This window comes from Patiria miniata, unplaced genomic scaffold (assembly GCF_015706575.1).
Source record: "Patiria miniata isolate m_02_andy unplaced genomic scaffold, ASM1570657v1 HiC_scaffold_13, whole genome shotgun sequence".
NCBI lineage: Eukaryota > Metazoa > Echinodermata > Asteroidea > Valvatida > Asterinidae > Patiria > Patiria miniata.
Genome location: NW_024037051.1, coordinates 14,030,299 through 14,038,213, shown reverse-complemented (window position 1 = coordinate 14,038,213; position 7,915 = coordinate 14,030,299). Strand labels below are relative to the sequence as shown.

At 37.1% G+C, this 7,915-nt stretch overlaps 1 long non-coding RNA gene across 1 annotated transcript; it reads left to right on the top strand.

The window, feature by feature from the left end:
* The first annotated feature begins 2,047 nt into the window (after positions 1–2,047).
* Positions 2,048–4,416, top strand: LOC119721362. The gene is made up of 4 exons (XR_005270178.1): positions 2,048–2,108; positions 2,706–2,755; positions 2,951–3,058; positions 3,623–4,416. It is a non-coding gene; the product is annotated as an uncharacterized LOC119721362 (long non-coding RNA).
* The last annotated feature ends 3,499 nt before the right edge of the window (positions 4,417–7,915 follow it).

Here is a 7,915-nt window from a genome sequence, read left to right as displayed (position 1 = left end):
ATCTTATTTGCCGTATATCACTAAAAAAAAGCAATGTTAACCCCTTACAATCTGAAATTTTCCAGAAACATCTGATTTTGCCCAATTTTGCTAAAAATGCAAGGTTCACCCCTTACAATTTGAAATTTTTCATAAAAATCTGATATTGCCCATTTTTACTAAAAATGCAAGGTTAACCCCTTACAAGCTGCAATTTTCCAGAAACATCTGATTTTTCCCAATTTTGCTAAAATCTAAGGTTAACCCCTTGCAAACTGTTAAATCAATACATGAAGTGTCCCATTTGACTTTTTCAAAACAAATTATTTTTCCAGTTTTTAGGGTAAAGGAATTTTCTCTTTTTCCTTTCTCTTTTGTTGTTGCTATATTTTGCGAATTAACTCATTCGTATGGAATGCTCATAGTCAATCAAAGAAGTTCACACACAGGGGCCTAAATTATATTTTTTTTTAATTTAATAGAGACGCATTGATCGTGCTATCATATACCATTCTATTACTATTGCGAATTACTGTATTGTTTGGAATGCTCACAATTAAAGACACGTTATTTGAAAGATGTATAAATAATATTTATACTACAATGTACATCTTTATTCTTTCCCGGTATAATTTATGGCGTTTCTTACGTCAATTGGCAATCGCGTCATTATATAATGATAGTCAAATTGATTAAACGAAACTGCGTTTTGATTATAGTCAATTATGAAATATTCATTGATTTATGACATACACCTTTGTTTCAATTTTGATACTACCCGTAGACCTGCCGAGCAGCTGTAGATATCAAACTAAACCAAAGTATAAAAGATAGAGGGTAAAAAAAAATAAAAAGTTATGTGCTAGTCAAGCTTTCAGGGATCGGTCTGAGCCATAACAATGCCCCAGCCGATCCCTTAGTTCTCTTCCGGGGTCTCGGCGTCCCCGACCAATACACACTTCCTTCCCTATCCATCCATATAACCCCGGAGGGCCAGGCACCATGTAAAAGCAAAGAGCTAAGGGAGGAACAGGGCGGCCCCTAAGCCCTGATCCTCCGAGTGGACCACATGCCCTGAACCTGTACGAAGGCGCCAACCTGGAACTCGCGGACAGTACCAGCAGCAGTGCTTACCGATTAAGCTAAGGTAATGTTGGTACTTTACGACGGGAAATTAAATCTCTTATAGTGAATAATTGAACTTATTCGTTAAAAACCAAAAAGACACCAGCGGGATTCGAACCAGGGACCCCGCTAACCGTGGACGACGAATCGTAACCACTTGGCCATTTCGTTACCTTAGAATTTTCCTTAAACTGAGAAAAGTTGTCTTTATAGGTGAGCAAACGCGCCAGGAAGATTACTGGGTCCATTTGCTTTACCTTAATGGGTAAAAACAAGTCGATATAATGAGCCCAGTGCACTGTAAAACGCGAGAACATGTGACACGTTTATAAAATAAACGCAGTGTTTTAGATTTAAACACTATGTGACAAAATTAAACACATCATGTGTTTTTAAACAAAACAGTTAGCGTTTAATGTCAACAGTGCTATAGGGTGTTTATTATGAGATCGGTTTTAGAAAATGGTTTAACTGTTCAATTTCACTAGTTAGCATTTTGTTTATTCCCAAAGAATAACACTTTGTTTAAAAAAGGCTTATTAACTAATTAGGACACTAATAATAACTCAAGTTATTAATTTAGCTGTTTGTGTTCAACACCTAATAAACACGGTACACGTCACGATGTTTAAATGTGACCACGTGATGTTAGGTCTTAACCAATAGGATTAAATCTGATTGCGTGCTGGCGCGGCATAATCGGGCCAGTTAATTACGCGGCACAAAGACAACCGCCATTTTTGTGACAATAATCTGGGCACACTAATAGAATAATGTAATGGCGAGAATTATTATCGTCATTCGTGGTAACAAAATTTGCACGGGTAATGAAACAATATACATGTATGATGTAGTCTCACAGAAGGCACTAACAGTTGGTCATGACCTAGGCTAGAGGTCAAGTTTGGTATGCATATTGCCAAGAGTACTCAAATGCAACGTATTCTGTGCATGCAGTACGACGGTTGTAGTTTGAACCAGTTCTGGAAGCTCCCACACAGGTGGTAAGTTTTGTCTTTTGTGTTGTTTGATTTAATTAATCCCGATATACAATATGAAAGATTTAGAAATACGAGATGAGATGAATTAGTGGGAGCAATTATTGGCCAAAGGATCGTGTGATAAAACATGAATATGAAGGGGAAAAAACAACCCTGATTTTGATTTCCTCATATTATTTTTCTTGGATGACGATGCTGTTATACAGTATAACTGCTGTGCAGCTCACAATATTATGAAGGAAGTTCTGTATTTGAGCCACATTATGGGGTGGTCTATGTTGAGTGTATACTTAATATGAGGCTTTAAGCCTATGGGGCGAATTACAATTGCAAACACGCAGTGTCAAAATGTTTGTAATCTTGGAAAATTCAGTGAAGTGGATTTTTTTTTGAAATCGTGATTTAACTATTCAATAAAAGCATGCTAGTGTTATCACCACTGCCTAAGTTATGTAAGCTGAAGGGGACCAGCATGAATGATTTTGAAAAGAAAATTCTAGTATTTGTAAGGTCAGGTACAAATTGTTTAACCATAATTTCCATTTCACATGATGTTATGGGCGTATATTGTTTTGATATTTTCTTTCTGTATATTTTCAGGGTGTGTCTTATCCCTTGCAGATGAAGGAAGCTATTGACTTTTAAATAAGGTAAGTGTCTTTTGGCATTGATCGTCATTTGGCAGTGCAGTGTGTGATTGTAAAGATCAGCTGTGTATAAAACTTTTGAAAAACCCGCAGTGCGTGTACATAAAAGATGATCCCCCAATTTTTGGTACAATGCAGTATTTCACAGGGATTCAAAACCATTCGTTTTACAGAACATGTGTTATGTTTTGAATATAGGGTCCTCTGTAGACGCTCGATGTAATTGCATACATGAACGTTCAGCAGAACACCAAGTTTGAACGTGGCGAGGGTACGAAGACGAGGAGAGTGCTAACTATTCATGAGGTAATTTTGTATTGTAAAATATATTATTCAAATCTTCAATTTCATTGAATGATGATGTTTGGCTGAGATTCTATCTTGCATAAGAACCTTTCAACTTCCACTGTAAATTTACTCTGGCGGTAAAACATCATGAAATGAAAAAGTATAACATTCTAGGTGAATACAATTTTGAAATACAATTTTAAATAGAAAGTCTCCGTAAATACCTACATGACTGCAAAGTTATTGGTACGAAACTGTGAAAAGCTTGCCTATTTTCTTCAGATTTTATTTTTAATATTTGATCCACGATCAAGCTCAAGCTGTAACTTTACAGTCTTTGTGCACATTATCTCTGATAACAAAGGTTAATATTGACGTGGGTCCCAAAAAGGCCGACAATTGTGCAATTTACTTTTGAACCCAATTTTGTAATCAGTTTTCATATTCTTCCTGGAGTAAACTTTATTAATGACTTGTCATTTTAGGGTCTCCATTATTTTTTTTTTACTGTGAGTTTGGTTTCACTTTCAAAGTTGATCAGTTTATGTATGGCTCACTCAGAAATCTTGTTTATGTCCACAGAATGCTGCTGAACCAGACAGAGTATCTGCATCAAAACTACAGTTTACATTACATGTGGAGACACCATCAAGAAAGTCTCAAACTACAACACGTACAATGATGCGCTTCTTCTCCAGCTTGGGGAACTATGCCTTTGATTTGGATTATCCAAAGTATTTTCACGTGCTTTGAGTTCTTTTCAAAAAATCATAATTAGAGAAAAGTTTTCCTGGCAGATTCCAGCAAATTGATGCAGTTCACTACAAGGTATTTGTGTATAAATTAATTAGATATATTGTTGAAATCTCAGCTAAAGATCAATACTTCAAACTGTAACGCAAACCTTCATAGGTTTTAAAAAACAAGTATAATTCATTGAATTGGAAAATAATTGATTTTAGCCCTATATACAGATATATTCATTTACTTCAAATTCACCCTTTTTGTGTTTGTTTATGTTTTTGTTTCTTTGTTTTGATACTTGTGAAAAATGTAATTGGTCTTAATGTTGGGGTCTTAAAAAAAGGATTGTTGGAAACATACTGATAGGCATGTGGCATATTCACATAAATGTCACATTATTTTTGCTGTCGTGATGTACAATATTCTCTAGGGGTGACCATAAAAATACATTTGTATTTTATTGTGTCCATTTTCATGATTCGATAGAACTGAATAGGCCTTTCACCACAATCCTATAGGTGAAAATGAAGACAGCTTTGTGAAGTGCCCTAAATGCGTTTATTTCAATGTTGTTAATATTGTGACTGAAGTTTTACTTGCAATTTTGAATACTGTTCGAAAACTAAACACACACTGTGAATATAAACACTTGAAAATAATAATAAATGGCGTCACATGTTTAAAATCTGTCACAGGCAATAAACGTGTCACATGTTTAAAATTACAACAGATTGACGTGTTTTCTTTTTGACTGTGTGTTTACTTTTTAAACGTTAGTAGTATTTAAATGTTAAACGCCTTTGATGTATATATTTTAAACACTGTTCCGTTTAAAGATTAAACACCGTCAGTGTGCTGATTTTAAACACCAAATATGTTTTCAAATTAAACATGTTCATTGGATAAACTGCGTCACATGTTTAAAAACTGTCACAGATTAGTGTTTATTTAGGTGTTCTAAACCTAAACACATGGTTTACAGTGTGTGTTTGGTTTGTTAGGAAGCTGCATAACACAGCCTAATTTGCAAAACAGTCGTGTGCTAGGCGGATCATTACGCAACAATGAACACCGCAATTGTGTATTTTCAAAAGGCAGACGCGTAGATTTCTACTCTTTGTATCTGGGCACATATGGATTCTCACCTCCCTCTTCAGCTATTTCGACTTTCTTAAAAAGAAAAATAGAGACTTTCAGCGAATCCAAATTTTGCTAAAAAAGCAAGGTTAACCCCTTACCATTTCAGATTTTTCATACAAATCTGATTTTGCCAAATTTTACTAAATATACAAGGTACACCTCTTAAAATTTAAAATTTTTCATAAACATTTCTTTTTGCCCAATTTTGCTAGAAATACAGGGTTTTGCCCTAACAATCTGCAATTTTCCAGAATCATCTGATTGTGTCCTATTTTGCTTTAAAAAATGCATCCATGTTAAGGTACCTTTAGACCGCGATACATTAATTAGAGCTATGTCGGCTGCCGCTGAAAGGCCTTGCTTTGGGATTCACTGCACAAAAACGAAATTAGTGGCATCATGTACCTACATCTGACGCTCACTCCAAAAGTTTCAAGTCTGAAGCCTTGCCGATTTGACAGCTTGTTGGCGTATTCATCTACTTTCCAACAAGCCATATTTGTCCAAATCCATCCATGTTAAGGTACCTTTAGACTGCGATACGTGAGAGCCATGTCGGCTTGCGCTGACAGGCCTTGCTATGAGATTTACTGCACAAAAACGAAACTAGTGGCAACATGTACATAATTCTGACGCCTCCTCCGAGACTTTCAAGTCCGAAGCCTTGCCGATTTGAAAGCTTGTTGGCCTATATATCCACTTTCCAACAAGCTATATTGTCCAAATCGATCTATTTTAAGGTACCTTTAGACCGCGATACATGAGAGCCATGTCGGCTGGCGCTGACAGGCCTTGCTATGAGATTTACTGCACAAAAACGAAAATAGTGGCATCATGTACCTACATCTGACGCTCACTCCAAAGGTCTCAAATCTGAAGCCTTGCCGATTTGTCAGCTTGTTTGCCTATTCATCTGCTTTCCAGCAAGCTACAGTTTGTCCAAATCCATCCATGTTAAGGTACTTTTAGACCGCGATACATGAGAGCCATGTCGCACTGGCGCTGACAGGCCTTGCTATGTGATTTACTGCACAAAAATTCTGCTGCCAGCAGCAACGCTATCGCCCTCACATTCTGATTCAGTATGCCAGTTTGGAGATTTTTTTTTCGTTGAAAAGCGTAATAATGTAGGAAATTCTGTAAAACTTATCTGTGTTTTAAATTTACAATTCCTGTCACTTGTTTAGGCTCCTTTTCGAATCACGAACGGTCGGATTGCATTTTGCGACGTTCGTTCGTATCCCCCGCCCTGCAAAAAGGACGCTGGGAAAGGCTGACGAATTAACGCTCTGATTGGATAGATTTTGCGTGACCTGTGACCTGCAAGTCATCACGACCACGACCCTGCAAGATTTGAAATTGCCGTTAAAAGCCTATTCATAAATGCAGCGCCCTTTTTTTTTGGTTAATACAGTATAGTGTTGTAGTATTGGGACCCCCCCCCCATTTTTTTAATGTACCGCCTCCCCCACTTTTCGTGGAACCACATTTGCTTTTAATGTTTATCAGTGTACCAATTACTGTTTCATGTGAGATACCCTACCTTCACAGGAAACAGCTATGGGTACATGTAGCAGGATATGATGTCACTTCCTGTGGGGCACTGGAGGGCTGTGTGATGGTCTTTAAATTTGTTCTTGGGTCATTCTGATCTAAGACTTCGATGAGTGAGGAACATTGACCACCACACCAAGCTAAACCAGTGTCCATTCGTCTGTATTCTTGCAGGTATGTTGTATTCTTTTTCATTTTTATCTTGATGACAGATTATGGAAGTGAAGAGAGGAAACATGTACATTTTGTGTCAGAATGTAAAGTTTAGTTAAAAGTAATGCCAGAGTCTGCTAAACTCTTAGCTTCTTTGTCTTTAAGAAAACACACGGTCAGAGTGTGCCAGAGTACATAGACAAATACTTTAGCCTTTACTCAATTTTGCCTTCATAAATGTTTCCTGTTTTGCCTGCTAATTATGTGTAGTCATTGTTAATTTCTGGATTGTCTTTTAATGGAAAAGATAAGTTGGAAAGGTACGGCGTTCCCTTCAACTATTTTGTAACTTGGTACTTACAAGAAAGTACTTTCCGCCCAGGTTTAATCGAGATTGCTCCTAGAGATATTAAGTAGCTTTTGACTTGCTTATACTAGACTGAAGTTGCCAGGTTCTTCAGAGCTAGTTTTGACGGTGCCATTTATAACTTTTATATTGTCCCACTCTATGGAGAGTGACATTGTGACAAGCTTTCACGCTTGAAATTGTTCAGAATAATTAAGAACAATTTCTTTGCTTACTCCTTTTTATTTTATTTTATTGACGACAGTGATTTCCCTATTAGGCCCCAAACAAGTCTCCGGGTTCCGGTATGCGCGCGCGTCGCCGTAGCCATGCGCGTCGGCAAAATGATTTTTTTTTTTTTTTTTTTTTTTTAATATAAGATGATGTCTCAAAACCGCAAAACTCACTGGTTTGACTGGAATCCTGCTCCTGCACAATTTTAATGTGTTTTTAGATGGGGTTATGATCGAGAATAAGCTTTATGTGGCCTCTCTGGACACCCATATATTTGCACTCTAAGTTTAGTCGGGCACCATTTGCCGTCATCAGCCGACATTTGAAGCCAAAAAAAAAAACACAGTAAAAAAAATAATAAATCCGCGTCGCCGCACCACTTTTTGGGCAAGCTCCATACCAGAAACCGGAGACTTTTTTTTGGCCTGATAGACTTTACCCTTTTTTGGCTTATTCCATACATGTACTTCAGGACATTTTGTACTGCTAGATGACATGTATGTATTGTACATGTGCATGAGTTCTTTGATAGTTAGTGCACAGCATGGGAAGCACTCATGCATAACAATTAGTAGTGAGTCAGTCCTGGACTAGAGATAAAAAGTGAGGTTGAGACATGGTCAGTATCGATTTAGGTGATAGAATCGATTATGTTTATTCAGAAACAGGACAGAATCGATATTATTATCGATACCAGAGTCGAT